Here is a 15,499-nt window from a genome sequence, read left to right as displayed (position 1 = left end):
CTGATGAAAACAGCAAAAGAGACCAAAAATGTCAGTGTTTCTATTTTTTGATACCTAGGGTATGACATTGCCACTATGAGTTGAGAAATATATAAGGACAATCAAACCTTGATTGTAGTATAAAAATCAGCTTAAGAGATATCTACTCCAAACTCAAATGGAAATGTGTAATAAGAAGGGGGATATAAAAATTGAAACATCAAAGAAAATAAAGAGAAAGATGGTCTACAGATAGAGATGTGAGACTTGTCACTTTAAAGCTGAGATTAGAAGCCTCCTAGGAGAATTTTGTGGGTTGAGAAGAAGGCCTTCCACAATGCGATCATATTTGCTCTTCCATATACAAACACCACTGCTTAAGGGACGTATAAGCAATGAAGAAATTTAAATAAGAACTCAGTAGAAACAACCCAGAAGTAGGAGTTAGTGACTCAACAGAGGTCACAAAGCAATAGCCTGAAGCAGTCAGGTCACAAAACACAAAAGAATAAAGTGAGTTCATGAAAAACATTCTGGCAATATAGTGTCAACATATTTTGTTCTTAGTTCAGCATGAGACACTGTGTCTGTGTCGGGAAGACACAGGGATTGGGTTACTGAAAGCAGAATGTCTTACATCAGAGAGACAGCAACTCCTTAGCACTATCTGATGATTTCCACACAGAGACACTGAATCTTTCTTGCCCATCATTCCCACTTTTCAAGAAAAGCTGGGAATACAGATTTTATTTCCTATTTTAAAATAATGAACAGTGCACAAAACAAAGGCTATTTCCAGGTTCAGTTCAGTCTTATGTTCACCATTTTTGAGCCTCTGTAACATCCGGATAAAATCTGCATTAAAAAGAATATAGAAATATCTGATTTAAATAAATGAAGTCCCAAATATAGACAATGATTTTCTTAATATATGTGCAAAATGCTGAAATTTATGCAATAGCAAATAGCTGAAAGACAGTCACATTGGGTTTTAAAAATATGTTATCTTAACCTAATTATATTACTTAGTAAATATATGGAAACATCATCTGCCCATCACACTTCGATGAGAATAAAATGAGAAAAAAGAAAATGCCTGGGAAGTCATAAAATACTTAAATATTTGAAGCATTGTAGTTAAACTGTATTATTAATAATGATTATTTTCTAATAAATTCAGTGTAGTTCTTCTAATTAATATCTATATATGTATAAATATATAATATATACATGATGTATAGAATATATAGTAAAAATTCACTGCCTGCCAATATTAAAGATTCTCCTTCCACCTCACTACCTAATGAAGATAGACAATATTTGGGAGGGCTGGACTGTGAAGAAAGCTGATCGCCGAAGAATTGATGCTTTTGAACTGTGGTGCTGGAGAAGACTCTTGAGAGTCCCTTGGACTGCAAGGAGATCCAACCAGTCCATTCTGGAGGAGATCAATCCTGGGTGTTCATTGGAAGGACTGATGCTAAAGCTGAAACTCCAATACTTTGGCCACCTCATGCGACAAGTTGACCCACTGGAAAAGACTCTGATGCTGGGAGTGATTGGGGGTGGGAGGAGACAGGGACGACAGAGAATGAGATGGCTGGATGGCATCACCGACTCGATGGACATGAGTTTGAGTGAACTCCGGGAGTTGGTGATGGACAGGGAGGCCTTTCGTGTTGTGGTTCATGGGGTCGCTAAGAGTCGGACACGACTGAGCAACTGAACTGAACTGAACTGAATCTTACTACACACTTATTCTAAAAGGGTGCTTATATATTTTATTTTTATCATTAATTATTAGTGAGGAAGACACTGCATGCACTAATATTTGAAAGGAAACCCCCCTCAAAACAAGTGCAAACAATTCATAACCATGACTGGTAATTCTTATTAAATTTTCTTCAAGAGACAGTGATTTATATTAATACACTTAATTCTTAATAAATCAAATATTCCATTAATCAAAGAAATGAATATGATCACATTTGATAATTTCTAGTAGAACGATGAAACATTCTTTGAGCTATAGTTAGCCACCTACCAACCAAAATCCCCAGACCAGAAAAGAATGATTTCTGTGTGACCTCAGTGTCACGTTAGTAAGTCAAAACTAGATGAGAAATATTCTCAAGCTTCCAAAGAATTAAAAAGAAGAAGAAAAAAAAAACTTCAAAGAGAAAATGTAATCATCTGAAAAAGTGTGATAAAGTATGCTCATTGGAATTGAAATGGTCCTTGGTTAAAAAGTTTAAGAAAGTAAATTAAAATGCCAAGCACAACGGGTAACTTTAGTAGTAAAGAATGTGTCATTCTCACTCACACTGTAGAAGGAAAAGAATTCAGTCCAATTAAATATTCATAAAAAAAAAGATCAAGGCTTTAAGTCTTAGATCAAGCTCAACACTGGGCATGAACTAATGATTCAATAGCTTGTATGAATATTAAACATTTGTTAGAGGAATTACTCAACCATTCTTTGAAATGGATTCTAGCTTACTTTGACAGTTAATTTTGCCAATTCTGGGTAAGAAACTGATTGACACTTAGCATAATTATATCTAAGACCATGTATGTAGGATAAGTCAATTGATGTATAAGTTTCAGTAGTGATAGATGCCCTGAGTAACTGGCTTCATTATATTATGGTTATAGTTCTTCTTTCCATGAATATTTTGCTTTCTGATACATATGAAAATTAAATGTGAGTTGATAAGCAAAGATACATATGCAAATTTGGTAACTAGACTTTGCCCCCAAAACTTGCTGCAAACTTAGTTTAAAGAAGTATTTCTTTTTTTATATAGTATTTTTATCTTTAATTGGACGATAATGGCTTTACAATGTTGTGTTGGTTTCTGCCGTACAAGACGAATCAGCCATAAGTATACATATAGTAGATATATATAATATATATCCCCTCCCTCTCGAGCCTCCCTTCCCCCTAAAGTAATTCTATGCTCTGTTTTCAGCCTTATTTGTTAGTGAGAAAGACACTGCATGTATGCATCATTTGGAATGAAGACTCCCTCCTGAAACCTCCCTAGAAACAGGGGTAAGCAATTTCATTTCAAAAGACTGATGGAACAGAAATACACCCAAGGAAGCGTTGACCAATTTGACATCCTCCTTTTAAAGACCAAAAAAAAAAAACCGGTGAGGGTAATCCAGCCACCGGCAGAAGGCCTCCTCTGAGTGTGCAAACCAGTGAATCGGCGGGAGGTCTGCGGAGCAGCTTGGAGGTCCAGCGGAAATACCCACCTGCTCTTCAGCAAGCGCCGCAGGGAAGATACAGTTCCGGGCTTTAAATCCAGCCTCCACACAGCCCGCCTGCGGCCACACTTCCCCGGAGAAGGCGCCTGGGCCATCCCTACAATCAGAGCGTTTTATCCATGCATTTATTTTCAAGTTGTCAGCGACGTTTTAGAAAGCAAAAGCAGACAAAGCTTCTTCTAGAAAGCCTAAGGGATCTGTTATTCCTTTTCAGCAAAATAACCTGCAGACATTTTTGCAAAACTACTAATAAAATATCCGTGAGCATCGTAGGTTGGCTGAACCGAAACAAAGCATGGCCCCGTCCCCTGCTGGGGTCAGTGCAGGACGCTGAAACACGAAACTGGGAAGGGGCCGAGGGGCGAACTGACAGACAGGCTGGATGGAGTTAACCTATTACTACATGAGCCCATTCTCATTTGCCCAGACTTGTGTTTATTTCGATACTGGGAACTTTCGCATAATAACAAAATGGTATTAGAAGTTAGATCTCGCACTGTCACCAAAACACCCAAAAAAGGTCACTGGGATGAGAATTCGTATCTCCTCCTCAAACGTTCTGTGTGCCCTATTTCACTTTAACTTCTACTTTAGTTTCTGCCTTACGCCATAAGGACCTAGAGTGCATGGGGGTTGGTTGCTCTTTCCTATGTACATAGTACATTTCACAGTCACTGTCATAATGAAAATTCAATCAATATTTGTTGAATGTCTTAATGAATAAAATTCTTTGAGGTCAAAGGGTCTTAACTTTGAGTCAACAGAGAAAGTTTAACAGATTCATGAACCCCTAAAATTGTACACACAGTGTTTATGTCAATGTGAAAGGGTCTATTTTATTTCTGTAGAGAAAATCCATTTTTTTCATCATATTTCTGAAGGGCATCAGGACTTCCTAGCACAGATTATTAAGCTTCTTGTCTTTAAATGCTATTATAAGACAATCTATCTTTTTTCCAAAGCTTTTTTCCAAAGCTCTTTAAAATACCTCATACTTTATAATGATTTGTAAGAAATATTTCTTTTTTTTTAAATCTTATACAGGTGATATATTTTAATATGTATACGAAAATGTAAAGTAGGTACCTGAAATTTAACTTACATAGTTAAACCCATTTGCACAGATTTAGCTAAAAGAATGTTTGTTGCAGAGTTGCTAGTTGCTTCTGAAATGGAAAAAAAAAACAAACTTAAACATCTAACCATAGAACTGTAGTTAAATTAACTACAACGCATCCATTCATGGATCACTCTGCAGCTATTAGAAATTATTTTATTAAGAAATAATTGGTAATCTAGTAAAATGTTCATAATAAATAGTTAAGACAGAAAAAGCAGAGTCAGTTGTCAGGTAATGAGTGCTAGGGTTACTGCATCAGTCCTTCCAATGAATATTCAGGACTCGTTTCCTTTAGGATGGACTGGTTGGATCTCCTTGCAGTCCAAGGGCCTCTCAAGAGTCTTCTCCCACACCACAGTTGAAAAGCATCAATTCTTCAGTGCTCAGCTTTCTCTGTGGTCCAACTCTCACATCCATACATGACTATTGGAAAAACCATAACTTTGACTAGACAAACCTTTGTTGGCAAAGTAATGTCTCTGCTTTTTAATATGCTGTCTAGGTTGGAGAAGGCAATGGCACCCCACTCCAGTACTCTTGCCTGGAAAATCCCATGGACAGAGGAGCCTGGTGGGTTACAGTCCATGGGGTCGCAAAGAGTCGGACACGACTGAGCAACTTCACTTTCACTCTTCACTTTCATGCATTGGAGAAGGAAATGGCAACCCACTCCAGTGTTCTTGCCTGGAGAATCCCAGGGACGGGGGAGCCTGGTGGGCTGCCGTCTATGGGGTCGCACAGAGTTGGACACGACTGAAGAGACTTAGCAGCAGCAGCAGCAGCAGGTTGTTCATAGCTTTTCTTCCAAGGAGCAAGCGTCTTTTAATTTCATGGCTTCAGTCACCATCTGCAGTGATTTTGGAGCCCCCCAAAAATAAAGTCTCTTATTGTTTCCATTCTTTCTCCATCTATTTGCCATAGAGTGATGGGATCAGATGCTATGATCTTGGTTTTATGAATGCTGAGTTTAAACCAGCTTTTTCACTTTCCTCTTTCACTTTGATCAAGAGGCTCTTTAGTTCCTCTTCACTTTCTGCCATAACGGTGGTGTCATTTGCATATCTGAGGTGTTGGTGGAGAATTCTGACAAAACGTGGTCCACTGGAGAAGGGAATGGCAAACCACTTCAGTACTCTTGCCTTGGGATCCCCATGAACAGTATGAAAAGGCAAAAAGAAAAGACACTGAAAGATGAACTCCCCAGGTCCATAGGTACCCAATATGCTACTAGAGAAGAGTTGAGAAATAACTCCAGAAAGAATGACGAGATAGAGCCAAAGAGAAAGCAATGCCCTGTTGTGGATGTGACTGGTGATGGAGGCAAGGTCCAATGCTGTAAAGAGCAATATTGCATAGGAACCTGGAATGTTGGTCCATGAATCAAGGCAAATTGGAAGTGCAAATTGGAGAAATGCAAATCAAAACCAGAGAAATGCAAATCAAAACCAGAGAAATGCAAATCAAAACCGCAATGAGGTACCATTTCACGCCAGTCAGAATGGCTGCTATCCAAAAGTCTACAAGCAATAAATGCTGGAGAGGGTGTGGAGAAAAGGGAACCCTCTTACACTGTTGGTGGGAATGCAAACTAGTACAGCCACCTATGGAGAACAGTGTGAAGATTCCTTAAAAAACTGGAAATAGAACTACCATACGACCCAGCAATCCCACTCCTGGGCAAACACACCGAGGAAACCAGAATTGAAAGAGACACATGTACTCCAATGTTCATCACAGCACTGTTTATAATAGCCAGGACATGGAAGCAACCTAGATGTCCATCTGCAGAAGAATGGATAAGAAAGTTGTGGTAAATTTACACAATGGAGTGCTGCTCAGCAATTAAAAAGAATATATTTGAATTCGTTCTAATGAGGTGGATGAAACTGGAGCCTATTATACAGAGTGAAGTAAGCCAGAAAGAAAAACACCAATACAGTATATTAACACATATATATGGAATATAGCAAGAGGATAACGATAACCCTGTATACGAGACAACAGCAGAGACTTGGATGTGTGGAGCAGTCTTTCAGACTCTGTGGGAGTGGGCGAGGGTGGGATGATTTGGGAGAATGGCACTGAAACATGTATATTATCATCTTTGAAATGAATCTGATGTGGTTGGGGGCTCCCCACCTCAACACTCTGTGGATTCAAGAGGCCATTCCTTCCGGAAGTGTATAAATTAGCCTGGGATAGAACCTGCACGCTGAATTTACTAATTAAGAAATGAGAAACCATAACTATAAAGGTGGCATAGAAATATAAGAAACCATTCTTAAGTAATCTTTTAAAACTTTGAACAGAGTTACAGATTTTACCATTTGTGATAAACTGGTATATATAATTTAACCAGAACCAAAATAAAATTAGTATTGTGTGAATTCTGAAGCACTTTCAAAAAAATAAAGATAAAAAAAAATAAAGAGCAATATTGCATAGGAACCTGGAATGTTAGGTCCATGAATCAAGGCAAATTGGAAGCGGTCAAATAGGAGATGGCAAAAGTGAACATCGACATTTAGGAATCAGTGAACTAAAATGGACTGGAATGGGTGAATTTAACTCAGATGACCATTATATCTACTACTGTGGGCAGGAATCCCTTAGAAGAAATGGAGTACTCCTCATAGTCAACAAAGAGTCCAAAATGCAGTGCTTGAATGCAATCTCAAAAATGACAGAATGATCTGTGTTTGTTTCCAAGGCAAACCATTCAATAGCATGGTAATCCAAGTCTATGCCCCAACAGGTAATGCTGAAGAAGCTGAAATTGACTGTTCTATGAAGACCTACAAGACCTTCTAGAACTAACACCCAAAAATGATGTCCTTTTCATCACAGAGGAGTTGGATGTAAAAGTAGGAATTCAAGAGATACCTACAGTAACAGGAAATTTTGACCTTCAGGTACAAAATGAAGCAGGTCAAAAGCTAACAGAGTTTTGCCAAGAGAACACACTGGTCATAGCAAACACTCTCTTCCAACAACACAAGAGAAGACCCTACACATGGACATCACCAGATGGTCAATACTGAAATCAGACTATATTCTTTGCAGCCAAAGATGGAGAAGCTCTATACGGTCAGCAAAAACAAGACTGGAAGCTGACTGTGGCTCCGATCGTGAACTCTTTATCGCCAAATTCAAACTTAAACTGAAGAAAACCACTACACCATTCAGGTATGACTTATATCAAATCCCTGATGATTACACAGTGGGAAGCCCTGAAAGATAGATGTTTATGATTTTAAAGCTTTCAGCAGAAAGTTGCCAATTCCCTAAATAACACCAAAACTATAGTTGCTGGTTCAGCTTGCCACAGTTCCACAGATGGGTAGGAAGGAGACAACAAGCCCAGATAGGTGTAGATAGTTTATTATTTCTGCCACAGGCAGCATCACTAACTTCGTGTTCACACTGGTTGGTCTTGCCCTTCTGAGTCCCGTGGAGTATTACAGAGGCAGACCAAGTGAGCACCACGGATATGAGTCTCTGTCACACCTAAAGGAACCTCAAATTAAGAGGCCCTGAATCTGCTACAGATTTTCAAAACTGCCCAGCCTTTCTCCACAATCATTATCTTTAAATTCCTGGTTGGGGGCGGGGGGAATCTGCCTGTGACTTGGAGCAAGAGCTGTCTCTAGCTTCCAAAGACATTTGCATTTCAAACACAGTTGACAAAATCTGCCAGTTTCCTGGGATTCCAGGTGGCACTAGTGGTAAAGAACCCACCTGCCAATGCCGGATGCCTAAGAGACATGGGTTTGACCCCTGGGTCGGGAAGATCCCCTGGAGGAGGGCAATGGCAACCCACTCCAGTATTCTTGCCTGGAGAATCCCATGGACGAAGGAGCCTGGAGGGCTACAGTCCATGGGGTCGCAGAGGCAGACACGATTGAAGTGACTTAGAATGCACGCAGCATGTCAGTTCGAGTAGTTCAGAAGGCATGCGGATAAACCAGAATTATCCCAGATAAGTCCCAATTCTAGCCAGTCATATTAATGACATTAGAAAGCACCTTTCTGAAATGTAATGTTCGCTATATACAAAAGAAAATATGTAGTAATATATCTTAGGACAAAATACAATGAGAAGAACTTACGTGCTCCCTATTAGCCCTCAGTTCTGGAAAAAAAAAATTGATAGAAAACAGCAACTTCTTTGAATTCAGGCCGCGGGAGATGCCGGCCCCCGGCGGCGCAGACGCGGGAGACGCCGGCCAGGCAAAGAGGTGCGGCCGAGAGGAGCTACCCCACGCCTGAGGCCAGGCCCAGCGGCCGAGAGGAGCTACCCCACGTCCAATAGGCGGTGGCTGCGCGGGCGCAGGAGGGCCGAGAGGCGCTACTCCACGTTCAAGGTCAGGAGGGGCGGCCTTGAGGAGATACTCCTCATCCAAGGTAAGGTGCAGCGGCTGCGCTTTCTTGGAGCAGCTGTGAAGAGATATCCCACGCCCAAGGTAAGAGAAACCCAAATAAGACGGTAGCTATTGCGAGGCGGCATCAGAGGGCAGACACACTGAAATCATAGTCACAGGAAACTAGTTGATCTGATCACATGGACCACAGCCGAACGTGGTCCACTGGAGAAGGGAATGGCAAACCACTTCAGTATACTTGCCTTGAGAACCCCATGAACAGTAACAAAGGGCAAAATGATAGGATACTGAATGAGGAATTCCCCAGGTCGGTAGGTGCCCAGTATGCTACTGGAGATCAGTGGAGAAGTAACTCTAGAAGGAATGAAGGGATGGAGCAAAAGCAAAACCAATACCCAGTTGTGGATATGACTGGGGATAGAAGCAAGGTCCGGTGCTGTAAAGAGCAGTATTGCATAGGAACCTGGAATGTTAGGTCCATGAATCAAGGCAAATTGGAAGTGGTCAAACAGGAGATGGCAAGAGTGAACGTCGACATTCTAGGAATCAGTGAATTAAAATGGACTGGAATGGGTGAATTTAACTCAGATGACCATTATATCTACTACTGTGGGCAGGAATCCCTTAGAAGAAATGGAGTGGCCATCATGGTCAACAAAAGAGTCCGAAATGCAGTACTTGGATGCAATCTTAAAAACGACAGAATGATTTCTGTTCGTTTCCAAGGCAAACCATTCAATATTACAGTAATCCAGGCCTCTGCCCCAACCAGTAACGCTGAAGAAGCCGAAGTTGAACGGTTCTATGAAGGCCTACAAGACCTTTTAGAACTGACACCCAAAAAAGATGTCCTTTTCATTATACGGGACTGGAATGCAAAAGTAGGAAGTCAAGAAACACCTGGAGTAACTGGCAAATTTGGCCTTGGATCACAGAATGAAGCAGGGCAAAGGCTAATAGAGTTTTGTCAAGAGAACGTACTGGTCATAGCAAACACCCTCTTCCAACAATATAAGAGAAGACTCTACACGTGGACATCACCAGATGGTCAACACCGAAATCAGACTGATTATAGTCTTTGCAGTCAAAGAATCATCTCAGCCATTTGTAAAGTTAAAAATCATTTATTGTGTTCCTGCATCACGCTCAATGTTGGTGACCGAACAATAGGAAAAGTATATATTATTGAATGATCAAATAAATGTATAAATGAGCACTTAATTACAAACACAAGAAGGAACACGGGTCTTTGAAAGCACTTTAAAAAAATAAAGAGAACTTGACCTAGCTTGGCAGGGTGATGAGGTTATCAAGGAAGGCTGCTCTGGGTAAGTGAGGTTTCTGTTGAGAGCTGTAAGCTAAGTAGAAAATAAATGGCTTCAAATTCTTTACTTACTTTTCTGAAAATATACAACTTACCACAGCATTTTAAATGCCAAGTTTCACACCAAGAATTATGACTGTTTTATTAACATATCCTCACTTTTTGGAGGTTAGTATTTTGATAAGTGAGAACACTGCCCCATGACGCCTTGGTCTTGGGCTCCTCACACTCAATAATCTTTCCAATTATTTCCCTGAATTATTCTCACCTATGTGGCAAGATCCACTTGCATATACTGTTCAGAACAATGGGATAACATCCAAACTTAAGATTTGGTGTTATGATCTATTTTGCAAGACTGAATTTTATTTTATTTATTCTAATTAAATTAATAATTGTATAATAAAAAGAACCAAGTCATTTTGCTGATTTAATGGATAAAATAAATCTTATGTATGATTTACATTTTAAAAGCAAAGTAAAAATTCAATGCCAAAGATAAGTTCCATGCAGTATCTAAAAAAAAATACAAATATCACAGAGCTTGGGAAATCTTTAGGCATGCTTTGAGAGCAAATCTTGTGGGTGTATATGTGTGTGTTTCAAAACAAACAGATGTTCTTTGACAGCTACAGTTTTCTTTTATTTTTATGTTTCTTTAAAATTTTTTCTTTAAAAATTTTGCTAACTCAAGCAAGTTAGGTTAAGCCAAAGAATAACCTAAAGCACATAAAAATATATAGTTCAAATCATTTAAAGATTTTTGTACAGAGAAAAATACTAGAATGTTTTCATTATATGTACTCAAAAATAATTCATACAGTGATAATTAAGAACATTTGTGTATTTTTTAAATGTTTTAAACTTTTAATTATTAACTGTTCTAACCCTTAACAAGTTTACATGTCTGCTATCTCTATGATTTGAAAATACTGACTTGGGGTCTTTGTACAGGCAATCTGAGACTAAAAGAATAAGATAGTCATTTGAAGTGTTGAAAGGTATTCCATTTTCTCTACCCAGTAAAAATCTTTGTGCATCATATAATTTTTAGTGTCCTAAGGGCCGTGACATGTCATGAATCAGTGGAGTTGCTTGATAGATCTTATGACTATCATCCTGCACCTGTTTCTCAAGGCCGTATTTTCTTTGCATTCCAAAGTGGAACACAGAATCAGGGAGCCGCCTTGCTACACATTCATTCTCGTTAACCTAATGCCGAAACAGGCAGGCAGTTAAATAACAGCTATGCAGAGGAAGGAAGTGAGTGGAAGAACCCATCTCTGTCTCATAATTTAATGTCGTATAGAAAGAACATCCTGATGCCCGCTTAGCCTTATCACACTTCAACCAGATTTTTATTTACATTCACATTTGTACTTTGCTGTGTTCTTGTAAGGCTCAGAGTGGTTTTCAAAAACCCAAGCAATACGCAATGCTGAATGAATTTAAAACAGTTTAAAATTTGAGGCAAAGAAATATATGGTATTGATATAGGATGGGAAAAAATTTATTATGACATTTCAAAGAGAAGACCCTGTAGTATATACTAAATAATATCAACAACTTAAAATAGTTGCAACTATAACCTTCACAGAGACGTTTCCTCTAACGTCTCTCAATATAAGTTAATGACAACTCAACAGCCAATTCAATGTCAGACAACTGGGTGGAAAACTTATGTGCCCAGATATCCATGACACTCGGAGGCTCTTGACAGGCACTTATAATGTCTAGAAAAGTGGGTGGATCAACAATACTTAAGCAGCTAACGTGGTTTTCAAGGTGATTTTGTAGCTTTTGAGCTGCTCTCAGGTCCAGATTTTACTCCCTGGTAAGTACCTGAAATGCAACTTCATTTCCATGTAGATTTAGGATCTGAGAGGACAGATATTTTATTGGGGAAACTGAGAAGTTTAACAGGCATACTCTACTTCCAGAGTACCCGTGTAAATCATTTTAAGACAATCTATTTATTTATACAATATTTACATATTTGACTTTATTATTTGAGGCAGTGTGTGTGTGGGGGCTTACTCTGTCATGTCCGACTCTTTGCAAACCCTTGGGCTGTAGCCAAACAGCCTCCTCCGTCCAAGGGATTTTCCAGGGAAGAATACTGGAGTGGGTTGCCATTTTCTCTTCCAGGAGATCTTCTCAACCCAGGGATCAAACCCATGTCTCTGCGTCTCCTGCATTGCAGGTGGACTCTATCCACTGAGCCATCAGGGAAGCCCATTCTAGGCAGTAGAGTATCTTATCTTTAACTTTGTGCTTCTATAAAAATAAGATATCCATGTCTATAATTTATATAGGTAAGTGGAATTAACATATAAAGTAAGAATAAGCTATTAGGATTAACATTATCAGGATGGTATCTTGCTTGGTTGAATTTTCAAATATAGAAACTATAAATCATGACTTCTAATGACTCAGTCTATATTTTATCATTAAACAAATATTAAGAGTATCAATAAAGAATGAAATCTATAATACACTGAATTAGGGACATATTCAGTCTCAGCAAAAAATTCTAGTTCTAGGAATATATCCTTCATCTAGACATGCAAGCTGTAGTTATAACCGCAGAGTACTCAGTAACAAACTATTCTGAAATTCAGCCTGGTCTAGGCTGAGCTCTTCAGATTGAAACTAGGCTTTCTCATGCAGCTGAGGGTTTTTTTGTCTGATCTTGGCCACGTTCAGCTAGAGAGGTTTGTCTGTTTGTCTTGCTGGGCTTATTCTTCCCAGGCTGACAGCGGACCCTCCAGAGAACAAGTAGAACTTGCAAGGCTTCTAAGGGTCTGGGCTGAAAATCAGCGCACAGTTGCTTCTGCCCATTCTGTGCGCCTAAACAAGTTGTGTAGCTGAATCTAACATCTAAAAGGAAATATGTTGACCCCGTGAAGATGAGAGGAAGAGAGTGAATATGTTTACAATCAGCTAATCAAAAACAATTAAATATACAAATAGCCTGCAGCAGTTCTTGTTAACAAATTCTTGAGATACCCGTCAATCAGATCATCCGAATGTCCCACTTAGTCATGTCCCACTCTTTGCAACCCCATGGCCTGTAGCCTGCCAGGGTCCTCTGTCCATGAGATTGTCCCAGTCTATGAAGAATACTGGAGTGAGCTGCCATTTCCTCCTGCAGGGGATCTTCCCAACCCAGAGATGAAACCCACAGCTCCTGGGTCTCCTGAATTGAAAGCTGAGCCAGCCTGTTCATCAATAGTGAACACGTTTTATCAGCAGAACACAGAAGCAGGGGTTCATGATGACCTTGTGCGTCAGGAGGGTGACACAGGGCCACATAGCAGTCCTAGGCCGTAACAGTGAGCAGAAAAGTTTCCCAGTGGGGAAAAGACAGGACAAAATAGACACGGATGAGGCAGCTTGTATAAGTGATGCTCTGATGCTGTGCTTGGGTGTTTTCACCATCTTGGGGACTATGATTGTGCTTAAACAAATAGCATCAAAAGACAGATTGGAGAGAAAGAGATCCAATCTGTCTTTTGTGGAGGTGGGAGTCAGAGCTGACAGCCAGGATGACAGGCAGGTTAACCAGGTACATGGACAGGAATAGGATGAAGATGTATTATGGATCCTCTATCAGTCACATGAGAGATAAATCTGAAACATTTGTTTGATTTCTAGATTCCATATCATTGATGAATCATATGTAAAATACTGAGTCACAAAACAATAAAATGTACAATCCCTGGGGGAAAAAATGGCAAATGCATTCTGTAAAATGGAGTGTTTTCATATAATGGGCAAACTATGCAACCATTTTTAAAAACTGTTATTTCCACAGGTTCTGATGGCAAATGCATTACAAATATATCTTAAACACAATTAAAGAAAAGTGTTAACGATATTGTTAAATATGAATTATAGCAACAAATCTTCAGTCCACTTATATCTTGTACCTAGGGAGGGATTTTGATGGGAAACACACCTAGAAAAAAAAGATGGCATGTAATCCAGTCTATTCTCCTTTTAAATATGCTCAATGCTTTTTGCTAGTAGATTCCCTTTCTTCAGTATGCTGTTTGCAGAATGTACCTGGTTTTCAAGGATCGTTATGGTAAACAAATGTGCAATCTATAACTGCATAGGGCGTGACTCCCTGGAAAAATGTCTCAAAAGCTATATGAGCATGTATTAGTCCTCTCGGAGAAGGCAATGGCTCCCCACTCCAGTGCTCTTGACTGGAAAATCCCATGGACGGAGGAGCCTGGTAGGCTGCAGTCCGTGGGGTCGCTAAGAGTCAGACACAACTGAGCAACTTCATTTTCACTTTTCACTTTCATGCATTGGAGAAGCAATGGCAACCCACTCCAGTGTTCCTGCCTGGAGAATCCCTGGGACGGGGGGCCTGGTGGGCTGGCATCTATGGGGTCGCACAGAGTCAGACACGACTGAAATGACGCAGCAGCAGCAGCAGCGGTCCTCTAGACCTGCTATAACAAAGCATTGTGGATCGGGTAGCTGAAACAACAGAAATTTATGTTCTTACAGTTCTAGAGGTTAAAATCTGTGTCCACGGTCCCAGTGAATTCAGTTTCCCCTTCAGAGCTCTCCCCCCAGCCTGTAGTTGGCTGCCGTCCTGCTGGGTTCTCATCCAGAGACAGTTCTCTAGTATTTCTTCTTATCAAGATATTAATCCTGTTGGGCCAGGGTCACCTGATTACAAGGCCATTTAACCTTAATTACTTCTTAGAGGCTTCATCTCCAAATGTAACCATACTGCGGGGTAGGGCTTCAAATATGTAAATTTGGAAAGAATAATAGAGCACAAAATTAAGATCTTTCCTGGCTTAAAATGCTCTATCCATCTCTCTGTGCAAGGCACCTTATCCCTATTCGTTAACCAGAGTTAGCAAGCATCCGATGAAAGAAAAAGCCTAGAGTCGCACTGGGGGATTGGAACATCTTGTTTCACCAGCGTCTCTTGACTATTAAATAATCATTAGTAAAATATACCCTTTGCTTTGTGTACATTTGATTTAACAATCTGATCCTTTGTGTCATAGCCAGCATGTGGAGTGTCTTTGCAATTATGAAGAATTTTTAAACAAAGCAATAAATTGAATGATGAATAAAAGCATAAATTAGTTATCATATTTAGTCAGTTGTTTAAAGATATTCAAACTTATTAGTGAGCAAATTGTAAGATCAAAATTTAGTTTTTCATAGGATGCTTGTGAATACTTTAAAAGCCTATAAAAATTAATCTTCTTAATCTTAAGTGAACACAATTCAATTTATATCTTAAAATATAGTGTCTAGCACACAGAAAATTTTAAAAGAAATGAAAATTAAAACAGACACAGTGGGAAAAATTAACAAAAACTAGACAAAGTGCAGAGAAGGCCATGGCACCCCACTCCAGTGTTCTTGCCTGGAGAGTCCCAG

Source organism: Moschus berezovskii, chromosome 16, assembly GCF_049115385.1.
Source record: "Moschus berezovskii isolate FMDL1 chromosome 16, NW_MosBer_1.0, whole genome shotgun sequence".
Taxonomy (NCBI): Eukaryota; Metazoa; Chordata; class Mammalia; order Artiodactyla; family Moschidae; genus Moschus; species Moschus berezovskii.
Note: the sequence above shows the minus strand (reverse complement) of the source record.